This window comes from Erinaceus europaeus, chromosome 1 (genome assembly GCF_950295315.1).
Source record: "Erinaceus europaeus chromosome 1, mEriEur2.1, whole genome shotgun sequence".
Classification (NCBI taxonomy): domain Eukaryota; kingdom Metazoa; phylum Chordata; class Mammalia; order Eulipotyphla; family Erinaceidae; genus Erinaceus; species Erinaceus europaeus.
In genome coordinates this window covers 162,028,692-162,044,788 of record NC_080162.1, presented here as the reverse complement: position 1 = coordinate 162,044,788, position 16,097 = coordinate 162,028,692, and positions in this window count along the sequence as shown.

Below are 16,097 nucleotides of genomic sequence, written 5' to 3'. Positions count from 1 at the left end.
CACAGTAAATTTCAACCCTGAATCCTCACATGTCTCTGTCAAGATTTCTGAAAGTACACAACTCACTTGATCACTCCAAGCTTTGGTTTCATCATCTCTAAGATGAAAGTATTAGATTAACTCTGTCAACTGTGTATCTCTCACTCTAATTAAAGCATTATTAAATAAATAAAACCTGTCCACTTGGACAGAGCTAATCATGAAAAAAATGATTCAGAGGCTATTAGAAAATGTTGCTAGCTTTACTTTGGAAAAGCTATGGTTTAGGTTTTATGGTTAGGCTACTTGTTCAAGTTCAGTGAGAGTATGAGTTGTAGTCAGTAACCAAATCCTGATATGGTTGAGAAAAATCTGTGTAGGGTCAAGTTGGATTTTAATTTCAGTTCTACTCTTTGCTGTGTGAGGCCAGGCAAAATGCTTAAACTCTCTGAGCATTGGTTTTCCTCTTAACAGAGAAATGTGAATATATCTCAGTATTGTCAAGATTTAACACATGTAAACAATGTCTAATCACTTGTCACATAATAGGAACTCAGAAAATCTTAGTTTTTTTACTTAACCTTACCATGCTGTCTATCATGTGCCAAAGGGAGAGTATTTGGTCTAAGGCTGAGTAGCTGTTAGCAGCCATTTTTTGTTGTAACGCCTAGTTGACTGGGATTTAATCTCTGTATCCTACTGCCCTCTTCTGGATATCAAAGCTCTGTTTGTGAATTCAGCTTATTGGTCCCACCTAATTGAATAGACCCTGAACATGACCCAGTAATGCCCAATACAGAGATACAATGGAAGCAATTACTAAATACTACATATACAAATTTATAATGAAACCAGAAACAATGATAAATTGATCACTAAGTACCACACTTGGTAGGCAAAGGCTATGATGAAGTGACTGCATGGCTGGGCACACAGCCTACAGGGCAAGCTCTTTCCCAGCTACTGGATCATAGTTGTAAACCCACTTTGACAATCCAAGTTCATTTTGTCCTTAGACTATAAATTTAATAATCTCTCCTGGTAGAGGACCTCACCAATATGTCCTAAAACCTCACTTCTCCAGAGCCCTAACCCACTAGGGAAAAATAGGCCCCAAACACCTAGATATAGACCAGGTCCCATGAGACAGAGCATATATGCACATATATTCATTAATTTAGGGCAAAATATATACCTGAAAGCAAAAGTGCACAGTAGTTTGCAGTGAGTAAATAAATGAAGCAAGTAGAAAGACCTAAAAAAGACACCTTAAAGTTCCTAATGAAATAGTTTCTACTTAGACCTAGATACACTTTCTATTACACTTTCTATTACACTTCCCTTAGTCACTCCAAAGCTAACCTTATCAAAGTAAGGACTACAAAAGCTGAATAAGGGCAAGAGACTGGCATACTTTAATGATGACTCTTTAGTCACTTTCAGGCCACCCCATCAGCTGAGGCTCTAGTCTGGGAGTCCTGAGATTCCCACACAGACATGCTGGGCCTAGACCTCCAAAACATCCCTCTCTTTATTGCCACTGGTCATCTCTATGCGGAACAACATAATGGACCCCTTTGTGGGCCCCCATAGAACCCTGCCCTCAGTGTGAATCAACAATGGTAGAGAATGTTTCAACTTCTGAAGGGAGGGTGGATAACATACTCTATCTACCACCTGAGGAAGATGGGTCCTGAAATTGAGGCAGCTTGGAACGTTCCTACTCATGACCACAGAATACAAGCACAGACCTACAGGGATGCAAAAGTTACACAGGTTCCTATGCTGAATATGGGCCCCAGATCAAATTGATGGGGCTTACAGTCAACAATATTTATATACTTTTCCCATATTTGGGAGCTACTATCTTCCCTGATCCAGCTTTCTAGCCCTTTTTCCAGTCATGACATCATCTCCCCAGACAATAACTTGGGTCCACTGGCATGTTAGCTGTCAGACTCAGACAAAAACTAGTAAAGTCATGGGAACTTTGGAATATTCCTAAAATATACCTACTACTATTTCCAAAATGGAGATCCCGAATCTTCATCTGCAATATTCCAGCCTTTAGGTTCATGAGTAATCAACAATTTCTTTGAATTTATATGTTAACTCTTTTTTCAGCCACCAGGTTCCAGATGCTAACATGATGCCAACCAGACTTCCCTGGGCAGACGATCCCACTAATGTGTCCTGGAGCTCTGCTTCCCCAGAGCCCTGTCCCACTAGGGAAAGACAGAGATAGGTTGGGAATATGGATCAACCTGCCAACGCCCATGTTCAGTGGGGAAGCAATTACATAAGCCATACCTTCCACCTTCTGCACCCTATAGTGACCCTGGGTCCATATTCCCAGAGGGTTAGGGAATAGGAAAGCTATCAGGGGAGGGGATGGGATATTGGGTTCTGGTGGTGGGAACTGTGAGGAACTGTATCCCTCTTATCCTATGATCTTCTTGATGATTTTTATTTTATTAATAAATTTAAAAAAATAAAAAATATATATGACTCCTTTCAAATGTTATGGGGCTGTCCTTTGCCAAACGCGTTCTTATTGGTCAATTGGCGATACAGCATCAGGCAGATGTTATCTGCCTACAAGAAACACATATAGCAGTCAATGAAGCTGCTCGATTCACCATCAGTGGATTCGATTTAATATGCTATAATCTCCATCATAAACACGGCTGAGCCATCTACACCAATCGTGTCTTGCGGATGTTTACCATATGGCCTCTTCGACCTTCCACGACTCCATTACTATTGGAACTATTCAGCTCATCAACGTATATAAGCCTCCCAGTGCCTCATGGGATAATGAGGTCCTGCCTAGCCCGAATCACCCAGCCGTTTACGTTGGAGACTTTAATAGTCATCACCAAGACTGGGGATATTCCTCCACTCGTGCTGACGGCTCTATCTTAGCCGACTGGGCTTCAGCGAATGACCTCTCCCTATTATACGATCCCAAACAGCCAGGCTCTTTTCACAGTGCTAGATGGAATAAAGACTCATCACCCGACCTGTGCTGGATTAGCACAGTCAACGGCCAAGCCTTTCCCGCTACGAGACAAGTTCTCAAGATCTTCCCGCACAGTCATCACTGCCCAGCTATCATCCACATTGGTCTCCAGCTCCCACTGATTCTGTGCTCGGAGAAACTAAGATGGAACTTTCAGAAAGCAAACTGGCATCTGTTCAGTGATCTTACCAACAAATCTATTCCTGCAATTCCAATTAACTCTATCCCCTCTGAAGATTCCTACAGGCGCTTCCACCAAGCCATCTTCAAAGCAGCTTCACAAGCCATTCCTCGTGGGAGACGTGCTAACTATATGCCTTGTCTTGATGCTGAATGCGAGCAACTACTAAAGCAGTATGATGAGTTGGGCGACCCAGATGTGGCTGACCATCTCATTGCCTCCCTGGATGCAGCACGCCAAGCCCGCTGGCAACAACTCACAGAAAGTCTGAACTTCACCCACTTAAGTAGGAAGGCCTGGAAGCTTCTTCACAGTCTGGGTGCCGGTAGCCAACCCCCTCCCATCTCCCATCCTCCTGTATCTCCAAACTCAGTGGCCAGTCACCTAACTCAAGTTGGACGTGCTAAGATCGACCCACTCTGGAAAAGAGAAATTTCCCATGAGTGGTCATCCCACTTCAGGTTATCTTGTCCATCTCCAAAACTCTCTCCCTTTACACTGTCTGAACTGGAAGACGCTTTGAAGAGGGTTAAACCGGGAACAGCTGCTGGCTATGATAACATCACCCCAGAACTCATTCTTAACCTGGGTCCCGCGGCAAAGAAGTGGCTCACTTCATTCCTGTCCCACATCTTGGAATCTGAGTCTCTGCCCAAAGTTTGGTGTCGTGCGAAGATTATAGTGGTTTTGAAACCAAAGAAAGACCCAACACTGGCCGCCAGCTATAGACCAATTTCTCTCCTCTCCGTGTGTTACAAACTCCTTGAGAGGCTGCTTCTGTCATGTATTTCTCCTCCTACAGAGAAATTCCTATCACCCGCCCAAGCTGGTTTCCGTCCAGGAAGATCTACCTGCGAACAAGCCCTGGCCCTCTCAACTTACATTGAAAATGGATTCCAGAAGAATTTAAAGACGGGTGCTGTCTTTGTTGATCTCACAGCAGCCTATGACACGGTCTGGCACTGTGGTCTCCTAGTCAAGATCTCAAGATGCCTGCCTCCATGGGTGGCCAACACTATATCGTTTCTTCTCCAAAACAGAAGATTCCGGGTGCATCTGGGTGACAAGTCTAGCAGATGGAGACTTGTCTCAAGTGGCCTCCCCCAGGGCTCTGTTCTGGCTCCTACGCTATTTAATATTTACATCAATGACCTCCCAGAAACTTCTTCAAGGAAGTTCATCTACGCTGATGACATCTGCTGTGCAACTCAGGCATCCAAGTTCGACATCCTCGAGGAAACACTCACGAAAGACATGTCTCTGATATCTGATTACTGTAAAAAATGGCAACTAGTCCCTAGCACTGCAAAAACGGTATCATCTGTTTTCCATCTACACCATGCCTCGGCCTCGCATGAGCTTAATGTGCAGCTTGGCGGTTAGAGAATCCGGCATGAAGCCCAGCCAGTCTATCTTGGCGTTACTCTCGATTGTACTCTGTCATTTCAGGAACATATCATAAAAACTGCAGCAAAGGTGGGCGCGAGGAATAACATCATTGCAAGACTGGCCAGCTCCTCATGGGGCACGAGCGCTTCCACACTAAGATCATCATCTCTGGCATTATGCTATTCCACTGCAGAATACTGTGCCCCAGTATGGTTCCGTAGCCCCCATGTCCACTTGGTTGATTCCAAATTATATTCCTCCATGAGGATAATTTCTGGAACCATCCGTTTCACCCCGGTTCCATGGCTGCCAGTTCTTAGCAACATCGCCCCGCCAGATATTCGTCAGGATGCGGCATCATCTAAGTTCATTTCCCACGTCTACGCTTGACCGGACCTGCCAATATACGCGGATATCTTCGCCCACCCTGTCCAACGCTTGACATCTCGTCACCCAATCTGGTCCCCTATGCCTACACTGAACTTCTCTGTTCCAGACTCTTGGAAACAGAGTTGGCAGTCAGCTGAGGTAAAGAACAAACACCTCATCACAGACCCCTGTAAGCGTCAACCCGGCTTTGACCTAGCACATTATGATTGGGCCTTCCTCAATTGCTATTGAACAAGCCATGGCCAGTGCGCCGCTATGTTCCATCGCTGGGGAGCCAGAGAAGACCCGAACTGCCCCTGCGGCTACAGACAGACTATGACTCACATAGTCAACGACTGCCACCTCTCCATATTCAAAGGAGGTCTCGAAACTTTACATCAGGTTCAACCTGACGCTGTTGACTGGCTACAGAAGAAGGGCAAACGCTAGAAGAAGAAGAACTTAGAGATGAAATTGGAAGGGAATTTTAACCTCCTTTAAGTTAGTCATACCTCCCAGACTAACTCTTTGACCATTTTGTTTTAGTACATATGTTTCTCCAAGCTTTAAAATCTTTAAATGTAATTATTCATAGAAATAAAATCCATCTGTTTATGAGTTACTTATATTTTTTGTGTCACATTACTGTCTAGTGCCAAATTGATGTTCAGGGGCAAGGCAGAGGCACACCTGACTGAGCACATGCATTACCATGCGCAAGGACCTGGGTTTGAGCCCCACTCCCCACCTGCAGGGGGGCTGCTTCTTGAGTGACGAAGCAGGTCTGCAGGTGTATCTCTTTTTCTTTCCTTCTGTATCTCCTTCTCCCATCTCAATTTCTCTATGCCATACCAAATACAATAGAAAAAAGGGGGGGGAAAAGGCATCTGAGAGTGGTGACTTCGTAGTGCTGGCACCAAGCCCATGACAACCCTGGTAACAATAAAAAAAATTAAAGTATCTAAAATTAATTCCAAAACTCTATTGTGTTCTTTGATGATTCAGAAAATACATATGGTATAGAAAATGCAAAGTTCATTTTTAAAGAAGTTTAGAAATAACTAGACATCTTATTTTTCAGTCTTCAAGATTAATTTTAAGTTGATTGTTCTCAGTATCATTACAATCCTAGAGAAATAATTACTCTTAACTAGGAATGGAGCAGGTGCCACCATGTGAGCTGCTTGACATGGTACCAGCTTCGCAGGAAGTTCAGCACAGCTGGGCTCTCAGGGCCAAACTGAAACTATCTTGCCTTTTGCCACGTATAGGGCTTGGGATTAAGCTCTGTGTGGTCTTAATAATCTTTACCTATGGCCAGGCTCAGAGCCTGACCAATAACAAAAATAATGACAAAACCTGCACTGCACTCTGTCAGATTGATCATAATGGAACAAGCAATATCAGTAACGCAGAATTTTTTAGGAGACTCCAAGAAGAAGAAATGTTTCCCCCTTTATCTACACCACTTCCTTTCTTCCTTCAGTATTCTCCCTAAAATATAGAGAAAGATTGGTGGTTCCCCCAGTGGAGGGGCCACCTTACATAGCATAATTAATAAATGGAAAGTTATGGTACCTGCCTACATACAATGGGCCTTTTAATCTACCACCCACCACTATGCTTCCACTTCGTTATGCAGGAATAGTACACGAGAACCTAGGTCACATAGTGAGCATACACAGAAGATGGATTCCAGCTAGAGACTTAACTTTATGGAGACGCTGGCCAGGTCAACACCACCTTGGTACCTTCTCAGTAAGGGACAAAACAAAACTCCTTGATCAAACAATAGAACAGATTTTATGAAAAACGGGCTATTCAATTGTTTAAGGCCCCTAGAAACATAACAAGCTTGAACTTTCTATGAACCATGGCTACTGATGCATAGGGGCAAGAGGGTGGCATAAAATACAGATAGAATATTAATCTTAGAATCAATAGGACATCTACCTAGCACACAGGTACAGGAATAACAAAAGATATAGAAACTGTGATGTGATCTCTAGGGAGAAAAGTGCCCTTGGAACGTGAAATGTTCCACAAAGCAGGAGGTGTTCCCTATCTGTACTGTTCTTACTTGGTGATTTCTATTTTAATAATCAACACCTTGGTGATTTTTGTATTAATAATCAAAGCCTTGGTGATTTTTGTATTAATAATCAAAGCCTTAGTGATTTATGTATTAGTGACCAAAGCCTTGGTGATTTTTGTTTTAATAATCTATACCTTGGTGATTTTTGCTTTAATGATATAAGCCTTATGAGACTACAAAATAAAGTTCTTCTTGAGCATGGCAGAAATGCCTCTCTCTCCTGCTTCTGAAGCAGTTGACATGTCTCTCAATCTTCTTCATCTGCACCAATGCCCCTCCTCTTTCAGGGAACCCTGAGACCAGCCAGGGCTGGCCCCTGGCATAAGAACAGATAAATTGGGGAGTTGGGCTGTAGTGCAGCAGGCTAAGCGCAGGTGGCGCAAAGCACAAGGACCGGCATAAGGATCCCGGTTCGAACCCTGGCTCAAACACCTGCAGGGGAGTCGCTTCACAGGCGGTGAAGCAGGTCTGCAGGTGTCTATCTTTCTCTCCTCCTCTCTGTCTTCCCCTCCCTCTCTCCATTTCTCTCTGTCCTATCCAACAACAACAACAACAATAATAACTATAACAATAAAACAACAAGGGCAACAAAAGGGAATAAATAAATAAATAAAATAATAAAAATATATATATATAAAAAGAACAGATAAATTCCATAGTAGGTTGATAGTGGAGAGTTCTACAGAAGGAATACCTCTACAATCTTAAAAATTTAATATATTTTGCAAACTTCTATGACTTATATGTTCCTAACAAAAATATTTTTTTCATTATTGTTTAAAATACTGGGTTTTATTTTCTATTATTTATTTATTTTTATTTTTATTTATAAAAAGGAAACACTGACAAAAGCTATAGGATAAGAAGGATGCAACTCCACACAATTGAGTACAAGAACTCTGTATCCCATGCCCTCGTCTGATAGCTTTCCTGTTCTTTATCGCTCTGGGAGTATGGACCCAGAGTCATTATGAGGTGCAGAAGGTGGAAGGCCCGGCTTCTGTAATTGCTTCCCTGCTGAGCATGGGCATTGGCAGGTCTGCCTGTTTCTCTTTTTCCGTAGTGGGGCGGGGTTCTGGAGAAGCGAGGCTCCAGGACACACTAGTAGGGTCAGCTGCCCAGGGAAGTTTGGTTGGCATCATGTTTGCATCTGAAAACTGGTGGCTGAAGAAAAATAATTCACATATAGAGCCAAATTGTTGGCTTATCATAAACCTGAAATTGGGGCAGCTTGGAATGTTTCTATGCATGACCACAGAATGTGAGCTCAGATCTACAGGGATGCAGAGGTCACATAGGCTCCTAAGCTGAATATGGGCCCCAGGTCACATCAAATCGATGGGGTTTACAGTCAACAATATTTAAACCCCTTTCCTATGTTTGGGAGCTACTCTCTTCCCTGATCTAGCTTTATGGTCCTTTTTCCAACTAGGACATCATCTCCCCAGACAATTACTTAGAGCCACCTACAGATCAGATGTCAGGCTCAGGAAAAAAAGAAAACTAGTATAGCCGTGGGCTTTTTTGGAATATAATAAATACTTGTGTAAAATCCATACCATTTAAACTAAAACATAGATAGCTTTAAAATCAAGATTTGGGGACTGGGCAGTGGCTCACCTGGTTGAGCTCACACATTATCAGGTGCAAGGACCTTGTTAATCCCCTCACTTGCAATGAGTGGGGTGCTTCACAAGCAACAAAGTAGGTCTCCAGGTGTCTATCTTTCTCTCTCCTTCTACTCTCTTCCTCTACTCTAAAATTTCCCTGTCCTATCAAGTAAATTAGAAAGGAAGAAAGAAAGAGAGGCAGGAAGAAAGAAAGGAAAGGAAGAGAGAAAGATAAAAAAAAAAAAAAAAGGAAAGAAGGAAGAGAGAGAAAGAAACTGGGAGCAGTGGATTCCTAGCACCAGCATGACCCCCCCATAATAACCCTTATGACAAAACAAAAAGCAAAAAAACTGTCAAATTAAATTTGAGATGCAAAAAAAAGAAATTATGGATATTCTAAAATTAACCTTTTTTATAAAATGAATCCTTTAAAATGTGTATAATTGTAACTTAGTTTTTTAAATCTCAATCATGGGGATGAGAATTCTGAACTCTGGTGGTGGGAAATGTATGGAATTATTACCTTACAACTTTGTAAATCAATATTAAATTTCTAAAACAAATAAAACTTAAAAATAAATATCATAGTAGGGCACCAAAGTAAAAACCCTGGGTGGAGAGTGAGGGTGGGTTCAGCTTCATGGGGTGGGAGGGAGGGGGTGGGATGGGACACAGTCCTTTGGTGGTGGGAATGGTGTTTATGTACACTCCTATCAATTTGTAGTCATTTAAATCACTATTTAAGTAATATGAGAGGGGAAAACTGATTGAATGTCTCAAACTTTTTAAAACACAGACTGAGTCTTTTTAATACATAGGCTGAGTCTTTGATATGTTGACACTCTTAAAAACTTAGTACAGGGGGAGTCGGGCTGTAGCGCAGCGGGTTAAGCGCAGGTGGCGCAAAGCACAAGGACCAAGGACCGGCATAAGGATCCCCGTTCGAACCCCGGCTCCCCACCTGCAGGGTAGTCGCTTCACAGGCAGTGAAGCAGGTCTGCAGGTGTCTATCTTTCTCTCCTCCTCTCTGTTTTCCCCTCCTCTCTCCATTTCTCTCTGTCCTATCCAACAATGATGACAACAACAATAATAACTACAACAATAAAACAACAAGGGCAACAAAAGGGAATAAATAAATAAAATAAAACATTTAAAAAAATTTTTAAAAAACTTAGTACAGGGAGAAAAAAAACAACCAGTGGCATAGCTATATGCAAATAATGTCAAAGGACATAAAATATGGTGATGGTGTGTATGATACAGCAAATCCTAACAAAGGGATATTTCTTTCTTTTTTTTTTTTTAATTTTTTATTTAAGAAAGGATTAGTGAACAAAAGCATAAGGTAGGAGGGGTACAACTCCACACAATTCCCACCACCCGATCCCCATAACCCACTCCCTCCCATGGTACTTTCCCATTCTCTATCCCTCTGGGAGCATGGACCCAGGGTCGTTGTGGGTTGCAGAAGGTAGAAGGTCTGGCTTCTGTAGTTGCTTCCCCGCTGAACATGGGCGTTGACTGGTCGGTCCATACCCCCAGTCTGCCTCTCTCTTTCCCTAGTAGGGTGTGTCTCTGGGGAAGCTGAGCTCCAGGACACATTGGTGGGGTCTTCAATCCAGGGAAGCCTAGCCAGCATCCTGGTGGCATCTGGAACCTGGTGATTGAAAAGAGAGTTAACATATGAAGCCAAACAATTTGTTGAGCAATCATGGATCCCAAGCTTGGAATAGTAGAGAGGAAGTGTTAGGGAGGTACTCACTGCAAACTCTAGTGTAGTCCTGCTTTCAGGTATATATTTTGCAGTAGTTTATGGATACGTGTGCACATAAGCTCTCTCTCACAGAAACTGGTGTATATCTAGGTTATGGGACTTTGTTAGAAAGTGAACTACCTGAGATGAAATTAGAGTGTACTATTAAAGGAAAGGTCTCACCCGAGTAATGAAGCTGAAGGGTTGTCAAACCACACGTGAAGTCTCTGGATACAGTCTGAGGTGAAGCATGTTGAGATGGCAATCGTTGCTTTGGTTAGGTTGTGATCGGCGGATGCAATATTATTTGGTTTGGATTGGGAGATGTATACGGGAAAGTGGGCCCTATCCAAGGGTTCCAGGACTGGGGGAAGTAGGGGCTCTATAGTGAAGATGTGAGGTTCCTGCTGTCTTAGGGTTCAAAAAGACAATCAATAGTTAATATTATCATCACATTATTTGTTAATTGGGTTAACTTTGAAAAGTCCCTTTGTTATGGTTTGCTGTACAGTACCCAGTATCTTGTATATAGCTGTGCTATTGGAAGCTTCTAATCTACTTGGTCTAGGCTTTTGAGAGAGTCCGTATATCAAATACATAGCCTATATATTAAAAAGATTCAGTTTGTGTTTTGAGAAACTTTGAGACATACAATTGATTTCCCCCTCTCATATTAATTAACTACTGATTTATATGTCTACATTTTGCTAGGAGTGTACATAAACACCATTCCCACCACCAAAAGACTGTGACCCATCCCTCCCGCCCACTCCCACCCCCCACTGGCCCAGGAAGCTACATGTCTACCCCTCACCACTGGGTTTTTACTTTGGTGCCCTACTTACAATTTGATCAGGTCCTGCTTTTAGTTTGCCTTTCAGATCTTCTAACTCAGCTTCTGTTGATGAGTGGGATCATCCCATACTCATCTTTATCTTTCTGACTTAGTTCACTTAACATAATTCCTTCTAGCTCTGTCCAAGATGGGTCAGAGAAGGTGGGTTCATTGTTCTTCATAGCTGCATAGTATTCCATTGTGTATATATACCACAGCTTTCTCAGCCACTCATCTGGTGTTGGGCACCTGGGTTGCTTCCAGGTTTTAGCTATTACGAATTGTGCTGCTATGAACATAGGAGTACACACCTCTTTTTGGTTGGGTGTTATGGAGTCCTTGGGGTATAACCCCAGGAGAGGAATTATTGGGTCATATGGAAGGTCCATGTCTAGCCTTCTGAGAGTTTTCCAGACTGCTCTCCACAGAGGCTGTACCAATTTACATTCCCACCAGCAATGTAAAAGGGTTCCTCTGTCCCCACATCCTCTCCAACATTTGTTGCTGCTGTCCTTTTTGATGTATGCCATTCTTACAGGAGTGAGGTGGTATCTTAGTGTTGTCTTAATTTGAATTTCTCTGACAATCAGTGACCTAGAGCAGTTTTTCATATGTTTGTTAGCCTTTTGGATCTCCTCTGTGGTGAATGTTTTGTTCATTTCCTCTGCCCATTTTTGGATGGGGTCATTTGCTTTTTTGGTGCTAAGTTTGCTGAGCTCTTTATATATTTTGGTGATTAGTTTCTTGTCTGATGTCTGGCATGTGAAGATCTTCTCCCATTCTGTGAGGGGTCTCTCTGTTTGTTTAATAGTTTCTTTGGATGTGCAGAAGCTTTTCAATTTGATGTAGTCCCATTGGTTTGTTTCTGCTTTGGTCTTCCTTGCAATTGGGTTTGATTCATCAAAGATGTCCTTGAGGTGTAGGTGGGAAAGTGTTTTACCAATGTTTTCCTCTAAGTATTTGATTGTTTCTGGTCTGACATCTAGGTCTTTGATCCATTTGGAGTTGGTTTTTGTTTCTGGTGAAATAAAGTGGTTCAATTTCATTCTTCTGCATGTTTCAACCCAGTTTTCCCAGCACCATTTATTGAAGAGAGCCTCCTTTTTCCATTTAATCCTTTGGGCCCCCTTATCAAAGATTAGATGCCCATAAGTGTTGGGATTTACTTCTGGGCTTTCAATTCTGTTCCACTGGTCTGTGTGCCTATTTTTGTTCCAGTACCATGCTGTTTTGATGATGATGGCTTTATAATATAGTTTAAGGTATGGGAGTGTGAGGCCTCCATTTCTGTTTCCTTTCCTTAAGATGGTTTTGGCAATTCTAGGTGTTTTCATGTTCCAGATAAATGATTGTAGTGTTTGTTCTATTCTCTTAAAATAGCCTGGTGGAACTTTGATGGGTATTGCGTTAAATTTCTATATGGCTCTGGGGAGAATATTCATTTTGATGATATTTATTCTTCCAATCCATGAGCATGGGATATCTTTCCATTTCTTGGTATCAGTTTCTATCTCCTTGAGTAGCGACTCATAGTTTTCAGTATACAAGTCTTTCACTTCTTTGGTCAACTTGATTCCTAGGTATTTGATTGATTTTGCTGAAACAGGAAATGGGAGTGATTTCTGGATGTCTTCTTCTTCAGACTTAGTGTTTGCATAAAGAAATGCCACTGATTTTTGTACATTGATTTTGTAGCCTGATACCTTGCTATATTGCCTAACAACTTCCAGTAATTTTCTACTGGATTCTTTAGGTCTTTCTGTGTATACTATCATATCATCTGCAAATAGTGAGAGCTTGACTTCTTCCCTTCCAATCTGTATCCCTTTGATTTCTTTCTCTTGCCTGATTGCTATGGCAAGAACTTCCAATACAATGTTGAAGAGTAACGGAGACAGTGGACAGCCCTGTCTAGTCCCCGATCTGAGGGAGAATGCTTTCAGCTTCTCTCCATTGAGTATGATGTTGGCTGTAGGTTTGCTATATATAGACTCCACTATCTTGAGGAATTTCCCATCTATTCCCATTTTCTGTAGAGTTTTGAGCATGAATGGGTGTTGGATTTTGTCAAAGGCTTTCTCTGCATCTATTGAGATAATCATGTGGTTTTTGGCTTTGCTTTTATTGATGTGATGAATGACATTGATTGATTTACGGATGTTGAACCAGCCTTGCATTCCTGGGATGAATCCCACTTGGTCATGATGAACAATCTTTTTGATGTGTTGCTGTATCCGGTTGGCCAAGATCTTGTTTAATATTTTGGCATCTATGTTCATCAGAGATATTGGTCTGTAGTTTTTCTTTTTTGTTCTGTCCCTATCAGCTTTTGGTATCAGGGTGATGTTGGCTTCATAAAAGGTGGAAGGGAGTATTCCTGTTTCTTCAATCTTATGGAATAGCTTAAGAAGTATGGGTATTAACTGTTTCCTGAAAGTTTTGTAGAATTCGCTTGTGAAGCCATCTGGTCCAGGACTTTTGTTGTTGGGGAGATTCTTAATAACGGTTTCAATTTCTTTGTCTGTGATTGGTGCATTTAGATTTTGTAGTTCTTCTTGGTTCAGTTTTGGAAGTGCATAGGTTTCTAGGAATTGTTCCATTTCTTCCAGATTCTCTAGCTTGGTGGCATATAGTTCTTTATAGAAGTTTCGCAGAATTCTCTGGATTTCTGTGGTGTCAGTTGTGATATCTCCTGCATTGTTTACAATTCTATTAATTTGAGTCTTCTCTCTTTTTTGTTTGGTGAGTCTGGCTAGGGGTTTGTCAATTTTGTTTAATCTTTCAAAGAACCAACATTTGGCTTCATTGATCTTTTGTATGGTTCTTTTATTTTTGATGTTGTTTATTTCTGCTCTAACTTTAGTGATATCTGTCCTTCTGGTTGCTTTAGGGTTCCTTTGTTCCTCTTCCTCTAAGTCCTTGAGGTGTGTAGTAAGGTCATTCATTTGGGCTTCTTCTTGGTGTTTAATATGTGATTGTATGGCTATAAGTTTCCCTCTCAGTACTGCTTTAGCTGTGTCCCAAATATTTTGATAGGTTGTGTCTTCATTTTCATTAGTTTCCAGGAACATTTGAATTTCCTGTTTGAGTGAGTCTCTGACCCAGTGGTTCTTAAGGAGCATGTTGTTTAGTTTCCAAATTCTATGTCTTTTAATAATCTTCCGTTTGTTGTTAAAAGTTAGTTTTACTCCACTGTGGTCTGAGAAGATACTTGGGATGATTTCAATGCTCTTGAATTTATTGATGCTGTCTTTGTGGCCTAACATGTGGTCTATCCTTGAGTATGTGTTATGTGGATTTGAAAAGAAGGTGTATTCCAGTTTTTTGGGGTGGAGGAGTCTGAAAATGTCCAAGAGGTCTAGTCTGTCAATCTCTTCATTCAATTCTCTTGTATCTTTGTTGGTTCTCTGCTTTGTTGATCTGTCTAAGTGTGAGAGTGGGGTATTGAAGTCTCCCACTATTATTGTATTACTGTTGATGTATTTTTGAAATTCTTTCAGTAGATACTTAATGTATTTAGATGGTCCCTCGTTGGGTGCATAGATGTTAATAATTGTTAAGTCTTCTTGGCTGATTGATCCTCTAATCATTATGTAATGTCCTTGCCTATCTTTTATTACTTTATTTAATTTAAAATCTATCGTGTCTGAGATGAGAATGGCTGTTCCTGCCCTTTTTTGTGGACCGTTAGCCTGTATGATAGTTTTCCATCCTTTCACTTTAAGTCTGTGTTTATCTTGTTGTGACAGATTGGATTCTTGCAAGCAGCAAATGGTTGGGTTATGTTTTCTGATCCATCCCCCCACCCTGTGCCTTTTGATGGGTGAGTTTAAGCCATTGACATTTATTGATATTATGGATTTAATGTATTGTAGTGCCATTGTTCTAAAAAACAATTTGTTTACTCTGACATATTGCAAGTATTATAGTGATGTTCTTGTTTATAAGAGGTCTTTTAGTACCTCTTTCAGGGCCGGCTTGGTGATAGTTGCCTCCTTTAACTGTTGTTTGTCTAAGAAGCTTTTGATCCCTCCATCTAGCTTGAATGAAAGTCTAGCAGGATATATTATCCTTGGTTGAAACCCTTTTTCATTCAGGGCTCGATAGATATCTTGCCACTCCCTTCTGGCTTTTAGAGTTTGAGTTGAGAAATCTGCAGAAAGTCTTATGGGTTTTCCCCTGTATGTGACTTTTTGTTTCTCTCTTGCAGCCTTTAGGATCCTTTCTTTATCCTTACTTCTTCTCATTGTGACTATGATGTGTCTTGGTGTTTTCAGGTCTGGGTTGATTCTGTTTGGTACTTTCTGGGCCTCTTGCACCTTGATATCCTTTCTGTTATTCAGGTCTGAGAAGTTTTCTTCTATTATTTCCTCTAGAATGTTTGCTTCCCCTTCCTCTCTTTCTTCCTCTGGCAGGCCAATTATACGAATGTTACTTCTTTTGAGATCATCCCATATGTCTCTGTTGTTGTTTTCAGTGTCTCTCAATCTCTTTTTAAGCTCTTTTACCTCTTTCTTAGTTTTCTCTAACTCATCCTCTGTCTGACTAATTCTGTTTTCTGCTTCTGTTAGTCTGCTTTCCCTTGCCTCAGCTTATTTCTTCATTACAGCTATTTCAGCTTTCAGTTCTCTAATTGTCTCAAGATAATCAGTATTTTCCTTGCGGGTCTCAACTGTTGTTTCCCTAATACTGCCATTCCTTTCCTCCAATGTTGTTTTCATTTCTGTGATTAATAAGTTTATTATTGCTTGCATACTTTTATTATCTATGGTTACTTCTGACTGATTTGTGGTTTCTTCTGGGCTCTTGTCTTCATTCATTGGGGTAGCAGTTTTATTTGTTTTTAATCTACCCATTTTTTTTT